The sequence below is a fragment of the Panthera uncia genome, chromosome E1, assembly GCF_023721935.1.
Source record: "Panthera uncia isolate 11264 chromosome E1, Puncia_PCG_1.0, whole genome shotgun sequence".
Lineage (NCBI taxonomy): Eukaryota > Metazoa > Chordata > Mammalia > Carnivora > Felidae > Panthera > Panthera uncia.
Genome location: NC_064814.1, coordinates 30,042,679 through 30,060,074, shown reverse-complemented (window position 1 = coordinate 30,060,074; position 17,396 = coordinate 30,042,679).

The window sequence follows — 17,396 nt, the reverse complement described above, 5'->3', positions numbered from 1 at the left end:
ACGATCCCGTTCCTGGTTTAATGCTCTGCAGTCACTATCTTGAAATCCTTACAGATTTTTGCCCAGAGAGCCCCACATTTGCATTTTGTACTGGGCTCCAGAAATTATGTAGCTGATCCTGAATCCATCTCACAGGAATGGTATGAAAATAAAATAACAAAAACATTTTTTTTTAACATTTGTTTATTTTTGAGAGACAAAGACAGAGCACGAGTGGGAGAGGGGCAGAGAGAGAGGGTGACAGAATCTGAAGCAGGCTCCAGGCTCTGAGCTGTCAGAGCCTGATGAGGGGCTTGAACCCATGAGCTGTGAGATCATGACCTGAGCCGAAGTCGATGCCTATCCGACAGAGCCACCCAGGCACCCCCAAAGGTCTTTAAGGATGATGCAGCACTAACCCAATGGAAGGCCTTATTGATATTATCCAAAATGAGGTAGTCTTTCTAGGTTTGTCGATCCTCCTGTATGCCAGGTGCTGGGGACCCAAGATGATTCAACCTAGTCGCCATCCTTAAGGAACTCTGGGAGATTCAGTGAGGGACAGAGCTGGGAGCTGAGCCCTTGCCAACAACACCCAAGTTAGGGCTCTTTCTTCTACAATCAGCTCTTGCTAACACACCTGCCTGCTCCACTGTCCTCTAAGAGACCTAGTGTTCAGGGCATCTTCCCCATCCTCACCGTGCCTGGAACGATGTTTTGTACATGCAGGTGCCCAGTAAATGTTCGTTGGATAAATTAATATATTTGAGAGAATGACAAGATTATGTTTCAAGTGTCCCTGTTTAAAGGCTCCCTACCATTCTCAAGACCCAAACTTTATGTCTTTGTGTGAGGCCCTCAGTGGACAGGCGCCTGCCTATGTCTCTGTTCTCCTGTCATGCCCCTACCCTTGGGCAGCCACTCTGGCTTCCTTTTGGTCACTCACACCCACCATACCCTTGCTTCCCCAGGACCTTGGCACATGCTGTTCCTTCTGCCTGGAACACTCTTCTTCGCTCCCGTCCATTGCCTGGTTACCCCCAGCTCGTTGTTCACATTGCATCCCAAGCTTTGCTTTCTCAGGGTGGCCTGTGCTCACCACCCTGCCCAGATTACCCTCCTCCTGAAGATCTCTCCAAGCCCTGCAGACCTCACGGTCCTAGCACTTCTTGTGACTATGGCTTTGCACACACTGATGACTACATTTCTTCCCCTGGGCTAATTCTGGGTTAGCTGGATCTGTATGGTTCTTTCCAGCCTGTCTTTCCTCCTGCCCCAGCCACACCATCCTTCCTGCTTTTTGAACGTGCGAAGCTCCTTTCTGCCCACAGCTCTGGCACCTGCTAGGCCCTTTGCCTGGAACATCCCTCCCTCTGAGCTTCAGGTGGCTGGCTGGTTCCTTGGTGTGCAGATTTCAGCTTAGGTGCCACAGAGAGGCCTTTCCTGCCCACTTGAACTAATGTGGGGGCCCCACGCCAGTCAGTCTATTACCTGGGCCTGGTTGGTTCGCTGCGTAGACCTTAAGACTATTTGAAATTTTGTGTGTGTGTGTGTGTGTGTGTGTCTGTGTGTGTGTAACTTATATATACTATAGATATACATACGATTTGTATATAAAATATAATTTATAATCTTTCTAAGTAAATATAAAATTTTATCTATCTATGGGTTTTTTATGAGTCTCCTGTCACTAGACCCATGGAAGTGTGGCATTGGGCGTCTCCTGTATTGCCGCTCCCGTATTTTTAGCTCTCAGGAGGAGAGCAATGAGTATTTACTGAATGCATTGGAGGATCGACTGAATGAGCGAAAGGGTGAAAGAATGAGTGAATAGTTCTGTGCTCTCTAAAGCACCGAGGATGGAGACGTAGCAGGGAGGGAAGGTCAGGCAAGATCAGGGCCCCTTGCTTCCATTGTCAGAAGCCCAGCACCAACCCCAGAGCTCACTTCCTGCAGCATTGTAAGTGCCCAGTAGTCATTCAATACATGAATTCGTTTAACCAGAGCGGCTGTGGCATCTGCCCTGCTACGGCATCTGTGCTTGCAAACCCAGTAAGAATTATCCTGAAGAAGGATCACGCGAATCCAAAAGAGCTCAGATGAAAGGGCCCCTCCTACCCCACCCGCCTGCCCTTCCTCCCTCTTCTACCAGAGAATGTCAGCGTCCAGCTGCCGGAAGGCACAGCCTGTTTGAGTCTGACCATGTCACCCAGGAAGCTTGTGTTCGAATTTCGGGAGCATTTCCAAAGCTCTCAGATGTTCTGCTGATATAGAATCTACAGGTCTCCAGGGCCTCCAAGGGTTTACATCTGATATTTTAGAAAATGTTCTACAGCGTGAAGGAAGTGTACTCTCGGCCCCACTCAGGCCGGCCACGCCCCCTCCCCACCTCCCACCGCCCACCGCCTGCCATCCTGGTTTACCATTTGATACGTTCGAGTTGCCCAGGGGCTGGAGAGAAACTGGAGAGATTTTATTTTACATCCTCCAGCTGTTGCAAAGCTGGAGAAACCCCCACATATTTAAAATAGTGAAACGGCTTCCAGGCTGAGAATATCTCTTCTTCAGTGTTTCGAATCTGGAGCCTGCTAATCGGTAAATACAATAAAAAAGTAAAATGTGAAGATTTTCATCCTATACCGGTTGCCCTCAAGTACGTAAGAGCAATTTAAGCACAGCATGGTGACTGAAGTTAATAACGCTATACTGCACATTTGAAAATTGCCCAGAGAGTAGATCTTAAATAGAAAATCCATACTTTGTAACTAGGTATGAAGACAGATGTTCAGTAGGCTTATTAGGGAGATCATTTTGCAATATATATTAAATATCAAATCGTTATGCTGCACACATGAAACTCATATAATCTTATATGTCAATTATACCTCAATTAAAAAAAAAACAAATATGGGGAAGCAAATGAGAAAAAAAAAAGAGCAATTTAGGCTGAATGTAATATTTGCTGTTTTCACCTGCTTTCCAGACCAACTCTCCAACCAGAGACGTGGGGAGGCTCGGTGCTTCGACTGGGCAGTGTCTCCTCAGTGAGAAGAAGAGGTCTGAGACTCCCTCAAGTCTCTCCTTGCTGCCCCTGGGCTGGCCCTCAATTCGCCGCCCAAAGAAACAAGAATCTCAACACTTTTGAGAGAAGGTGATTTCACAGTCTCGCTGGGAGTCCTCTTTTCATGGGCCAATAAGCCCTTACAGTCAGGAAGTCGTTTCTTGGTCTGACCTAAGGCTCTTATGCTGCATTAAACCGTGCTGATCTTAAAGGCTCCGAGTTTCCTGGATGGCACCTATCTCGGGCTTTCCTGGGGCCCACGAGGGTAAATGAGCCGCCTTTAAAGGGACATTTTAGAGGAAATCTGTCTTCCTCTGTCTAATGGCTGGAGTGTTCCTGCTGCTGGAGCCTTTGATGATTTCCTTGCTCTCCAGAGCTGACTGCCCCACAGCGGGGAGGCCGCCCTGACTTCCGCAGAGTCGTCTGTCCTGCGGGGATGGTCTCTGAGGCAGGATTCGGACGAGGGTTGCTGTGCTGGATTCCAGTCCTCATCCGTCCTCAGGGGCCAGTGCTGAGAGTGGTCTTGATTTCATTTTGTAATTGCTTTGCTAACCCCCTGGCTCCACCTCATTCTTCACGCCCCTCTTTGGGATACCCCGCTGGAGAGGGGGGTCCCCGTAGAGACGCTGCCTCCAGGCTGCACCCAACAGTGGCCTCGAGGACTGCAGGCGCTTTCCCCCGTCCAAACCAGTCTGACCTCCCCTTTCCAGCCTCGAATGAAAGCCCTTGCATCACAGCTGCGTGAAGTGGATGGGCAGTAGGTATTTGTGAATGGAGAGGTTCATGAATGGATGGTGCGTTCCCGTGTGTCCCAGACTAGACATGCTGGCATTTTGGGTTTTCAGTTGCTTCCCTGTTTAGCCGTGGGTTTTTTGCCTCCCACTAACTGAGATCACAAAGCACATTTAGTAAGTAGAGAATTTGCCAGTAACCCAGGACAGGGAAGACCCAGCTGGGAATCCGGGAAAGACTTTGACCAGATTTTGGCTTCGGCACTCAGCCATGAACCAAGCAGGACAGAGGCCGAGGGGACAAAACTGCCCCTTGTATTGGTGGCATCCGCTCCCAGGTGCTTTTATGACTCCACCTTCAGGATCCAGTAAACTCTTCTCTCTACCCTTCTCTGCCTCAGGCCTAACAGAGCCAAACTGAGGAGAGCAGTGTCAAGTTCAAGGTCCTCTGAACTAAGAGGTCAGCTTACTCTCCTGGAATTCCTAACCAGGGGTATGCTATAAATACTATGTCTGTGTCTCCCTGTCCTCCCCTGACGAGGCAGCCCCTGGAGCTTGGAAACCTGGCTTCTAGAATAAAATGTAATAATGTAAACTACTGGACTGGAGGGGTTGACCCTGTTTTATAGAAGCCACGTATAAGCGATGAGTTTGCTCACTGATTGTCCCAGTGATCAGATCCCGCACGAGGTAAAAAGGGAATTTCGACAAAAGAAGCTGGTCTCTTTAATATTTCTGTTAGGCACGTAGTAACTCCCCCTCTCTAGCACACACCCTGTTCCTCCAGACCAGCAGGGACCCTACAGCCTGCTGCTCATGAAGCCCAGGGCCTGGAGTGAGTGTGTGACCCTCTCCCAAGCCTCCGGTGGGAGCTCTGGGGACCTAAGCTCCCCAACAGCCTCAAAAAGCAAACCTGCACATCAGCCCTTATGAGACCACATGACGCCCCCAGAATCAGAAGAGCGCAAACAGTGAACCGGCAAATGAGCGAGCCAAGGAGCCAGTGACATAGTACTTCTTCCTACTTGTTCTCTAGTCAATGGAGCGAATTAATTAACGACCCTCTTCAGCTTTTTGCAGCATGAAAAACAAAATAAAATACAGTAAGGTAAATCCTGAGTTTCTCTCTCTTGGAAGGTGCTTTAAACTCCTTCGTTCGTCCCCCCCACCGGCTTCCTCTCTTTCCCAGGAAGCAGGATGCCACTCTTAGGATGTGATACCCTTTCTTGAAGCTCACATGAGCTCTGACAGGCCTTCTTTATAAGTCCCAAGTTTACTACTGAGTTCCCAGGCAGGTGGGAAGCCGTCTTCACTGTAGGAAATTTTCTCCATCTGAATTTTGCCCCACTCACTGTACTTGATGGTCTCTGGGGAAAAAAGGTTGTCTTGCCTGACAGACTAGCATGTATCTTTTAAAGGCTCACTTCATCATCTTTTCCTTTATGCTCTGGCCACCAGGAAACTCATGACAGCTCTTTGCTCAATTGCACTAGTTTTCCTTAATATAGGTTTTTTTATTCTGGCTCTGATTCTGGCTTTTCTGTCTGAGTTTTAATCATCCTCTTCTATTTGTTCTGCCTTCCAGTGCATGGGAATCCAGGGGATGTTGAGACAGCTTCGGGGTGGGCATCTGGGAGGGTTTGTGACGAGAGCTGTTAACCAAGGAAATCTGAAGAAGCCATGCGATGTTGGGCAGGATCATAAAGGAGAGAACGCCAAGTCGGAACCAGGAGGATGAGATAATGTTTAGTCTTTCAGCAGGACTGGAGCCAGAGTAGGGCCCTGGTATGAGGTTATTTTCAGGTGAAAGATTCAGGATTTTGCTCATACATTCATTCATTTATTCATTATCCATCCATCCATCCATCCATCCATCTGTCCAAGCATTTATCATTCTATTTATTAAGGATGCATCCCATGCAACATATTTTCCAGACACTGGAAACAGAGGGAACACATCTGGCAAATGTTTTTGCCTTCGTAGAGCTTACATTCATTACGTTGCACAAATATGTGAAATATATCATGAGGAGACAAATAAGAGAGGTCAGTGGGTGGGAGGGTGGGACAATGGGAGCCATTGAAGTGAATGAAAAATGTATACCAGGGAAGCCCATTTACATGGGGCCAGGCATGAGTTGGCATGGTCTAATAGTCCCTTCTAGAAGGAGGAGGGAAGGTACAGAAACAATAATTACTGTAGAGATTTTCACACCGAGCTTAAGCACTCATCTGAGTTTGCACACACTTGGAGACTGCTTTCCATCTTCTCCTCTGTGTCTCCCACTAAGCCGACGGTCTTCTGAGCAAACAGAGTGTCTAGTGTATCCTCTCAACTGGGCAAAAAGGCTCTGAAAAATTGAAGGTGTGAGGAGGGATAGAAATAGAGATAGAGAAGGAAAGAAAGAGAGAAATCTCCAAAAGATTTGTGGATATAGCTTTTGGTGCTAAAGCTGAAACGAATACAATTCACAGAAAACTTACAAAGTTTTATTGGTTTATTTTTTTTTGAGAGAGCTTGTTGCCCAAACTGCCAGATCTAGAAGAAAATGAGGCTGTTGGAGATGTAAACAAATGTCCGGGTCCCCACCTTTCTTCGGCAGTGCTGCTCTCTGCTAAGAAGGACATACTCCCCAGGGGACACTTCAGAAGTGCCCAAGGCTGAGAAAAAGGGAGGAAGGGCCTCTAGAGGGCACAGCATGGAGTCCCAGAGAAGAAAGGACTAGGGAGCAGGTCTGAGAATGTAGAACAGGGTCCAAACCAAGAAATATTCTCCACTTCCGGATTACTCCCACTTCGGAGGGGAATGTTTTTGCAGTGATTCTGTCTTCATTCCCCCATTGCATGTTGGGCGTGTCTGGGGAAAGCAACTTGTCTTTCTGATTTTTAGGTCCCTGGATCAAGAGGAGCTTCAATGAGATCTGATGTAGGTCATGAGTTTCCAGCTCAGCGTCAGGATTGGATGCGGTGTTTGGAATGTCTTAGGACTCAGAGAAGTGTATTTTGCATGCGGGAAAGGATATTTGTGACCAAAAGGGCAGAGGGTGGGCGTTTTCTGTAAATATTCATTCTTTCCTCTTTTTGTCCAAGGTAAGTATACTTGGCTTTGACTTTGGGCTTAGTTATTTTACTTGTTTTGGCAAATGAGATATTAATGGATGTGACACGAGCAGGGGCTTGAAATGTGCTTGTGCTGTTGAGGTTGCTGTCTTGCACTTGTGCCCATGCCATGAGAAAAACATGACACGGGCTCAGGAGAGTGAGCGGCACATGGAACAGTGTTGCCTCAGGTGACCTGCAGACGTGTAGCTCAAAGCAGAGTCACCTCAACTTACCCTCAGGTGCTCGGGTGAGAAACACTTAGTGTTACATGCCACCGTTATATTTGTGGTTGTTACACAGCAGTAGCTGACTGAGACAACCCACAGTAGCAACCTAGAGCCCCAGGGCTTCATGAACCAATAAATGCCTAACAAACAGGGAGTGAGTCAGTGCCAACAGAAAGGAGAAATGATCATAGCCTTGAGAGGAGCTGAGAACGTTCTCCTGACTGCTCTGCAAACTCAGCATAAATAGTGGGTCCTGGCAAGGCAGGAGGCTGTACAGAAGCAAGTGCACCTCAAAGTCTCCCATGCTGGTCAAAGGGAAGGGATAAAGAGTCGGTTGAGGTTGTGGGTGAGGCGAATGGGTTTATAGACTGTGGCTGCCCAGGAATCTCAGTGCATATATACAGTGCACATACTTAGTGTTTGATATATTTGCTATATAGTCATTTTCTGATAATTAAGCTTCTTAATATAACTTTGTGGTAAGAGTGCTTTCCCCACATTCCAGAGATTACCAGGAGGCTGACTTTTTTTTTTAATCTTGTTGTATTGTATATATTTTTAGAAGGAGGTAAAGTAAAAATAAATAGATTAACCAGGAGTGCTGGGAAAGGGGGTTGGGTGGGAAAGAAAAAATGCCATTCAGAAATAGACCATGAAACCAATTACCTGGATAAACCAATGTAAAAAAATTTATTGTTTGAGACAGAGGTCATAAACTCAAATGCCTTAGGGGCCAGGCAGGTGACATAAACAAGCAAAGCAGACTGGGTGGGGATTTGTGGTGATAGGGAGAATGTGTGCCCTGTCCAAGGTGGGCAGCAATGAATTGGTTCCCTCCAGCTGTTGCAATGTGGGCATGGGGCCTAGTGTTGCCAAATCTGAGCTTTACGGCGAAGCAGGGCTGCCCTGTATGCTTGTGCAGGTTGTACACTGCACAAGACTGCTCAGCTGATAGGTCAACCGGAGACTGAGCTACAGTCCAAGCTCCACCTAACAAGCCCTGGGCCAGGACCATGGGACTTGGGGAGCAGAGGTGGGCTGGATTTTGACCCCCACCCCCATCCTTTTCAGCTCACCTTTGTGTAGCATGAAATTGTCCAGTGTGACCCCAGGGTGGAGTATCTTGCTTCCCATTGTGGAACTCCTCCCTGTCCATGGCAGCCAGGGCACAGGGGCCCTTCTTAGGTTCAGTTAGATGCTCCTTTCCAGGGCCTGGCGTCTCACGTTAAGTGTCAGTAGCCAAAGAGATGGAGAGATTACATGGGGCGGCCCCAGCTGTGTTTAGGTGTGTTTGAATGGTGGTTGATACAGCACTTTTGAAAACCCTGAGCTGCCAAACAAAATTCACTGGCATGCTAATTGAGCAGTGGGTCCCCAGCTAGCCACCTTTGGATTACTTCCTCCAAGCATAGGAGGCAGACTGAGTATATTTACCTGTTGTTAGTAACCTTTGCGCATGCGTGGGTTTCTGCTTCGCACAAGTCCCCTAAATTGTGTGTTTCACCACAGTGGGGTGTCCTTCCTGGGCATTACAGTACAGGGCAGTAAGGTTTGTATTTGGTCCAACTCTATGAGAGCTTGGTCCTGGAGCTTATCAGCTCTGTGATCTTGGTCAAGTTTTGGTCATTTTCACCCTCAACGTTCTCACCTATAATGCTGTATTAGAATGCTGGTTCTCCTGGTCTCCCGGGAACGCTGTGAGGATCAAGTCCAATGAGCTGATGCACGAGAAAGTACTCTACAAAATCTGATATCGTGGAAGCATCAGGTACCACACAGCTGCTGAAACGTGACGATTTATGGTGCTGTTTTTTTAAAAACACTTCTTTTTAGTATTTTTTAATGTGTATTTTTGAGAGAGAGGGAGAGACAGAGCGTGAGCGGGGGAAGGGCAGAGAGAGAGGGAAATACAGAATCCGAAGCAGGCTCCAGGCTCTGAGCTGTCAGCACGGAGCCTGATGCAGGCTGGAACCGTGAGATCATGACCTGAGCCGAAGTTGGACGCTGAACCTACTGAGCCACCCAGGTGCCCCCCATGGTGCTGATGTTTTAACCAGAGATGAAAAGGCCACTTGCTTATTATCAAAATGCTGAAAAAAAGGACTTTGCACTTCCTCCCCAGGCTACTCACCCTGTTCGCTGCTGCGAACCCGTGCCTTTCCCATTTCAGTGAATATTTGTATTGCACCTTCATGTTCTTTTATTTGATGCTCACAAAAGTCCTACCTATTTTCTGATTAGGAGATGGGTTCAGAGAGCCCAAGGTAATGCAGCTGGCAAGGAACTTGTAGTTCACAGTGGCTCCTCATGGTCTCCTGGGACCATCAGAGGCCAGCCTGGAGCTCATCGGCACCATCAGTGGTAGGAAGGACTCAGCGCTCAGGTAGAAGATCAGCTGGACTCTCTTCTCTCCATCTTCTGCAAACAGTAGCCTCCACCCCTCCTTTTGGGGAACTGCCTCCTTCTCTATTAATGTCATTTCATGCAGAGCTGCTTCTCAGGCCTGAGAGGGGCCTGCAATTTATTTATTAATTTTTTTTCATTTTATTTTTTTAATTTACATCCAAGTTAGTTAGCATATAGTGCAACAATGATTTCCTTAGTGCTCCTTACCCATTTAGCCCATCCCCCTTCCCACAACCCCTCCTGTAACCCTCAGTTTGTTCTCCATATTTATGAGTCTCTTATGCTTTGTCCCCCTCCTTGTTTTTATATTAGTTTTGTTTCCCTTCCCTTATGTTCACTTGTTTTGTCTCTTAAAGCCCTCGTCTGAGTGAAGTCATATGATATTTGTCTTTCTCTGACTAATTTCACTTAGCATAATACCCTCCAGTTCCATCCACGTAGTTGCAAATGGCAAGATTTCATTCTTTTTGATTGCCACATAATACTCCAATGTATATATACACCACATCTTCTTTATCCATTCATCCACCGATGGACATTTGGGCTCTTTCCATACTTTGGCTATTGTTGATAGTGCCGCTATAAACATGGGGGTGCATGTGCCCTTTCGAAACAGCACACCTGTATCCCATGTATAAATGCCTAGTATGGCAATTGCTGGGTCATAAGATAGTTCTATTTTTAATTTTTTGAGGAAGCTCCATACTGTTTTCCAGAGTGGCTGCACCAGCTTGCATTCCCACCAACAATGCAAAAAAGATCCTCTTTCTCTGTATCCTTGCCAACATCTGTTGTTGTCTGATTTTTTTTAATTTTTTTTTAACGTTTATTTATTTTTGAGACAGAGAGAGACAGAGCATGAACGGGGGAGGGTCAGAGAGAGGGAGACACAGAATCTGAAACAGGCTCCAGGCTCTGAGCTGTCGGCACAGAGCCCGATGCGGGGCTTGAACTCACGGACCGCGAGATCGTGACCTGAGCCGAAGTCGGCTGCTTAACCGACTGAGCCACCCAGGTGCCCCTGTTGTCTGATTTTTTAATGTTAGCCATTCTGTATTTCCCTGATGATGAGTGATGTGGAGCATTTTTCATGTGTCGGTTGGCCATCTGGATGTCTTCTTTGGAGAAGTGTCTATTCATGTCTTTTGCCCATTTCTTCACTGGATTATTTGTTTTTCTGGGTGTTGAGTTTGATAAGTTCTTTATAGATTCTGGATACTAACCCTTTATCTGATATGTCATTTGCAAATATCTTCTCCCATTCTGTTGGTTGCCTTTTAGTTTTGCTGATTCTCTCCTTCGCTGTGCAGAAGCTTTTTATTTTGATGAGGTCCCAGTAGTTCATTTTTGCTTTTGTTTCCCTTGCCTCCAGAGACGTGTTGAGTAAGAAGTTGCTGTGGCCAAGGTCAAAGAGGTTTTTGCCTGCTTTCTCCTCAAGGATTTTGATGGCTTCCTGTCTTACATTGAGGTCTTTCACCCATTTTGAGTTTATTTTTGTGTATGGTGTAAGAAAGTGGTCCAGGTTCATTCTTCTGCATGTCGCTGTCCACTTTTCCCAGCACCACTTGCTGAAGAGACGATCTTTATTCCATTGGATATTCTTTCCTGTTTTGTCAAAGATTAGTTTGCCATACGTTTGTGGGTCCATTTCTGGATTCTCTATTCTGTTCCATTGGTCTGAGTGTCTGTTTTTATGCTGGTACCATACTGTCTTGATGATTACATCTTTGTAATACAGCTTGAAGTCTGGGATTGTGATGCCTCCTGCTTTGGTTTTCTTTTTCAAGATTGCTTTGGCTACTCGGGGTCTTTTCTGGTTCCATACAAATTTTAGGATTGTTTGTTCTAACTCTGTGAAGAATGCTCGTGTTCTTTTGATAGGTAGAGGGGCCTGCAATTTAATCTAGACTAAGGAGATACATGCTTCCAAGCATTTGAATCTTGAAAGGTTACACATGTGGATGGAGAGAAGTTGCAGCTGGGTCATTCCAGGACCAAGCCTTGCTCAGTGGTTCTGGAGCTTGAGTAAGCACCAGAGTCACCCAGAAAGCTTCGTAAAACGGGTTGCTGGGCCCACCTTCAGAGTATCTGATTCAGGAGGTCTGAGAATTTGTATTGCTAACAAGTTCCCAGGTGTTGCTGCTGCTCAGGGGACCTTAGAAGTTCTCAACCAGAGGTAATTTTGCCCTGCCAGGGGACATGTGGCAATGTCCAAAGACATTTTTGATTTTCACACCTGGAGGGCTGCTGCTAGCATCTAGTGGGTAGCGGTTAGGGATTCTGCTAAACGCCCTACAGTGCACAGGACGACCTTCACAACAAGGAATTATCTAGCCCAAAATGTCAGTAGTGCTGAGGCCGAGAGACTTTGCTCGAAAGGAATGGTCTATGTGCTCCATAGACTGAGGACCCAGAGAGGCCATGTTCCTGCCTCTCTCTATGCTCTTCCTTGAGTCTCTGGGCTATGCCAGGATCCTTCCAAAACATTCTATTTTCTTTTATCTAATCAGAGTCAAGTTTTGTTACCTGCAACCAAAGATCTGATGGAGATGAAGATTTAACTGTTTTAGAAGCTCAGGTGGGTGTAGGAAGAGCACAGGCTGGTTTCTGGATTAGAATGACACGTGAATTTCTCTCCTTTTCTCCTGTGACTCTCATCCCTCCAGGTAACTGCTGTATGCTCTCCCACGTTAAATATATACCATAATTTGTTTATTTTTGGTGATAATGACTTACATTCTTTGCCTTCCCCTTTTAACTTTACTCTTTTTCTTGCTTATTTCTTAGTGGTTTATAGGTACCATGATATATTCTGGGTATCAATCCATTATCAGTCATATGAATCGAGCATCTATTCTGTGATTTGCCTTTTAACTTTGTTTATGGGGTCACTTATTATATAGAACTTTTAAATTTTACTTCAACCACATGTACTCATTTTTTTCCTTTTGGAATTTTTTGTTCTTTCTGTTTTAAGGCTCTTTCTGTATGCCAGTATACTAAAGATCATGTCCTCTATTTTCTTTAAAAAATGCAAAGCACTTAAAACAAAAAAGTCTATTCTTTAATCCATCTGGAATTTATTTCTATTTGTAGAGTGGGCCAGAGATCTCATTTTAATTTTTCCATATGAGTAGCTAGTTGGCCCAGCACCAATTATTGAACAACACATCTTTTCCCCATTGATCTATAATGTCACCATTGCATGTGGTTAGTTTCTATTTATTTGCCGGTCTGTTTCTGGGCTCTCCATTCTGTTCTATTGGTCTGTTTGCCAGTGTCTGCACCAATGCCACACTGACTTAATTACTGTAAATTTATAATATGGGGAAGCATGAATATTTCCTCCTTGTTTGTCTTCCTACAAATTGTCTTGTCAAACTACCTTTTAGTCTATATATATGACTGTATGTGTGTATGTGTGTGTGTGTGTGTGTGTGTACATATGTGTGTGTATATAAAGCACTATGTGTGGAAAATCTCATTGAAATATTGATATATTAAATATATGGAATAAATTAGGAAAAATATATTTATGTTACTTTTGCCTTGTTTTAAAATGTGAACAGATAATTACGAATCATCTAATATTTGAGAAACATCTGTAATGAGAAGTGGGGGAAGAGATAGAGAGAGAGACACACAAAAGGTGGAGAGAAAGACTAAGAAAGACACTTTGGAAGATACAATTTAGAGAGCAGAGAAGAATTACAATTAATATTCTAATTGTAATTAATTAATTAATTTTCTAATTAATATTTCTAATTAATATTCTCAGAGATTTGAGAAGATACTATGCCATGATAACTAAGCATGCGCCCAAACCTAACAATTACAGAATAAGATCTAGTTCTTCGAGATGAAAAATACCAGTAATATGAAAAAATTCAATGGGTGGCTTGTTTGATAAGGACAATGAGATAGCTCAAAGGTAGAAATTGACAGAGGTAGAAACTATGAAAAATAAAAGGCAGAGGTTGAATCCAGGAGAGACAATATTCAACTTACAGGAGTTCCAGAAAGAGAATAAAGAAAATAGAAGGGAAGAATTTGTAAATGGAATGTTTAAAAATTTCCAGAGCTGATGGACATGAGTTTATAAATTGAAAGGTGAGTGAAAAAACAGGTCAAAAAGGGAAATTAGTGTGAAATTTCAGAGCACAGAGGGAAACGAGAAGATCCTAAAGGAAGGAAGAAAAAAGGAAAGAAAGAAAACATGTCATCTACACAGGAATCAGAATCAGATTTCTCATCAGTGATGCTGGGTCCTGGAATATGTAATGAAGCAAATGACTTCAGCGGTATGAGGAAAAGTAATTTTCAAAAGTAATTCAGAAAAGTTATTGAATAAGTGAAAGATGTTTTCAAAAGATACAAGGATTTGGAGAAGGTATCTCTTACAAATTCTTTCTTAGGAAGTTACTTGAGAATGTGCTCCAGTGAAATTGAGGGAGTGAATCGAGAAAGAGGAAGTCATAAGCTTTGGAATATTGTAGAATAACCCAGGAGAGCACTTTGTGAGAATTTTCAGAAGGACTAGACAGGAAACATGCAGGAAGATGGCGTGGAAGTTGGGGTAAGGATGTTGGGCAGTGTTGCTAACTGAATACTTTGCCTGATGGAGAATTTGAAAAGAAAAAAAAAAAGGTGATTATAAAGATAAATAAAGTAAGAAAAAAGGCAATTAGAAACTCAAGGGAAAACATAAAGCTAAGAATAAAGAAAGCATAATCATGATATATTACTTAGGAATATTATTTATAATAATAATGTAAATACTGCTCATTTTCATATTTGAGAATATTTCTATAGGTAAAGAATTGAAGATTTAATTATATTTGCCAAACAACAGAATGTAAATGTTATCAATGGACAATGTAAAGGTATGTATGTCAGAAGTTAGGAGATGGGTGTGGGGAGGAGAGCTAGAAAAAGATAGGGGCCCTAATATTTTTATAAAGTAGAAAGTTAAATACTAACAATAGTTGAAAGATGAATATAATGTATAGATATTACTTGGAGTTACAAATATAATTAATCAACAGTGATGTAAATATTTGAGGAGAATAAAGAAAGAAGGTAGAAAGCAGCTAAAATCATATCTTGATATCATAGCAAGGAATCAATAGCAAATATACAAAATTGGCAAATGAAGAAATAATTAAGTAAGCATATTTAGAGATTTCGAGTTAACTACCAGAACCACCAGGTGAAAGAGTTAAAAAATAGTTATTTTTGGAGACTGGAACTAAGGGTGGGGAGGAATGAGGCCTTTCTTTACTATTTAATATTTTTTAAGTTTTATTTATTTCTTTTGCAAGAGACAGAGACAGTGTGAGCAGGGGAGGGGCAGAAAGAGGGAGAGAGAGAAAGAGAGAGAGAGAGAGAGAGAGACAGAGAGAGAATCTCAAGCAGTCTCTGCAGGGTCTGTGGAAAGCCTGATGCAGAGCTTGAACTCACAAAACGGTGAGATCATGACCTGAGCCAAAACCGAGAGTCAGACTCTTAACTGACTTAACCACCCAGGTGCCCCTTTACTATTTAGTTTTTTAACCGTGTGATTGTTAATTTTACTTACAAACAAAATAAGACAAAAGTCATGGGTCTTAATCAAGCAATTCGTATGTTATTCTCCTGTATTTGAAATCTTTGATACTTGCAAGCTATGTAGGTGTCTGGCCCAGAAGTGGGGGCTAGGAAATATACATATATATATATATATATATATATATTTAATTTATTGATTGATTTTATTATTTATTTTTTAAAATTTACATCCAAGTGAGTTGGCATATAGTGCAATAATGATTTCAGGAGTAGATTCCAGTGATTCATCCCCTACATATAACACCCAGTGCTCATCCCAACGAGTGTCCTCCTTAATGTCCCTTGGGGCTAGGAAATATTAATTTCCTATCCCTTCTTCTGAGGTTCCTTGTCGTTACCACCAGGAACGAAGCCTTCTTGGCTTTGTTTTATTCAGCCCCTGACCCTGTGCCCTGAACAAGAAAACAGAACTGCTGTGCCAAAATTCTGGGAGGCACTTTGTCACATGTAGTTTCCTTACACATGTGACCCTAGCTCTGGACACATAATAGCACTCAGCAAATATTTGCTGGAATGGAATGGAAATGCCTAGAGAGACCGATGCCCCCAGCGGGTTCTGTCTGTGGGCGTCTCTCCAACCAGAACCAGAAACAGCCGCATGTTTATTCATTCAACACGTGTTTGTGCAGAGCCTACCGCGTTCCTGCGCAGGCAGTGAGACATCGCCTCAGCCTTCACGGAGACGGGCATGCAATGACTCTGTCTGTAATTACACACTGCAAAAAGTGCCTGAATGAAAAGAATTGGACGGTTAAGGGAGAATAACTTAAGTGAAGGGAAGATGGAGGGAGGCTTTTCTGAGGAAGTGGCATATGAGTCCAGGATGAGTGGGGCCAAGCCAGGCCAAGAGAAAAGAGGATTGTCTAGATGGAGGGGGCAGCACGTGCAAAGGTCCTGAGGTGGAAAAACTGGGTGTGGGATAGTGGTGCATCTCACACTTTGGGGTGCACCTGGGGATATTATCAAAAGGCAGATTCTGACTCGGGAGTTCTGGGATGGGTCTGAGCTCCCGAATTTCCATCCAGCTCCCAGGCGATGGCCGGTGCCGCAGCTCACCTTAGAGAAGCACTGTGTTAGAGGAACTGACCACACACAGAAAGCAAGGATGAGGGTGAGGAGAAGGGACTAGAAGAGCAGACAGGGATCAGATCCGCAGGATTTAAAAAAATTTTTTTTAATGTTTGTTTTTGACAAAGAGAGAGACAGAGCATGAGGGCGGGGAGGGGCAGAGAGACAGGGAGACACAGAATCCGAAGCAGACTCCAGGCTCCGAGCTGTCAGTACAGAGCCCGATGCGGGGCTCGAACTCACAGACCGTGAGATCATGACCTGAGCCAAAGTCGGATGCTCAATCGACTGAGCCACCCAGGCACCCCAGAACCACAGGATCTTATGGGCCACCTTCTAATTGTAAGGAGCAGATCCACACGGTCTGATTGGACAACTGATAAACTACTTCTTACCTTTTGTAAATGCTCTGTAACATTGCTGACTGCTAGTGGTTGAATCGGACACGCCCTTGGGAGATGAGGACTCCGGGCTCGTTCCTTGGTGCTGGAGAACTCTAAGAACCAGGGGGTTGCTAGAGGTGCTCACAGTAGAGGCTGGTAAACCAGGCAGCCAGAAGCCCACCCCGTCTGTCTCTCGTCTTCCCTCTGTCCCACCCTCAGATCCGCTGCGTGTTTACAAAAAAGGCAGTGTGGTACGCTGGAAAGAGGAGCCTGAGGACGCGGGGAGAAACCTCAGTTTACCACCCGTGTTTGTCTCTGGACTTGGGCACGCCCTTAATCAGCCCGAGCCGTGCTTCCCGCAACTGTGAAATGGAGGTGCCTCATCTCCCTGGCAGGCAGGGCTGTGTGCAGTGAGCGTGGCCGTTCAGCAAACGAGATGTGTTTTTCCTCACTCCCAACCCCGAGTCCCGAACCCGGGGAAATTTCAAAATACGCCATCTTCTGCATAAAGTGTGAGAACTGGAGACTGGCGCGACCTTCTTTATCTTGACATGCCACTCTACTCGGAGAAAGTTCCCCTGTCTTAAGTAAGCCAGCAGTATCTTGGGTTAGACTGGTAAAATATAGGCAAAGAAACAAGAAAGTGAATATTTTCTTTTTCAAAAAGAAAATTCTCTGTTAGGAAAAAAAAAAAAAAGAGCTGGGTTCCCCTGCTTAGGTCTGTGCTGACCTTTTCCTGCCTGTCTGTCTGTCTGTCTCTGTCTTTCTACTCAACAGGATGCCCTCCTTCCCCCCCCCCCCCCCCCCCCCCCCCCCCCCCCCCCCCCCCCCC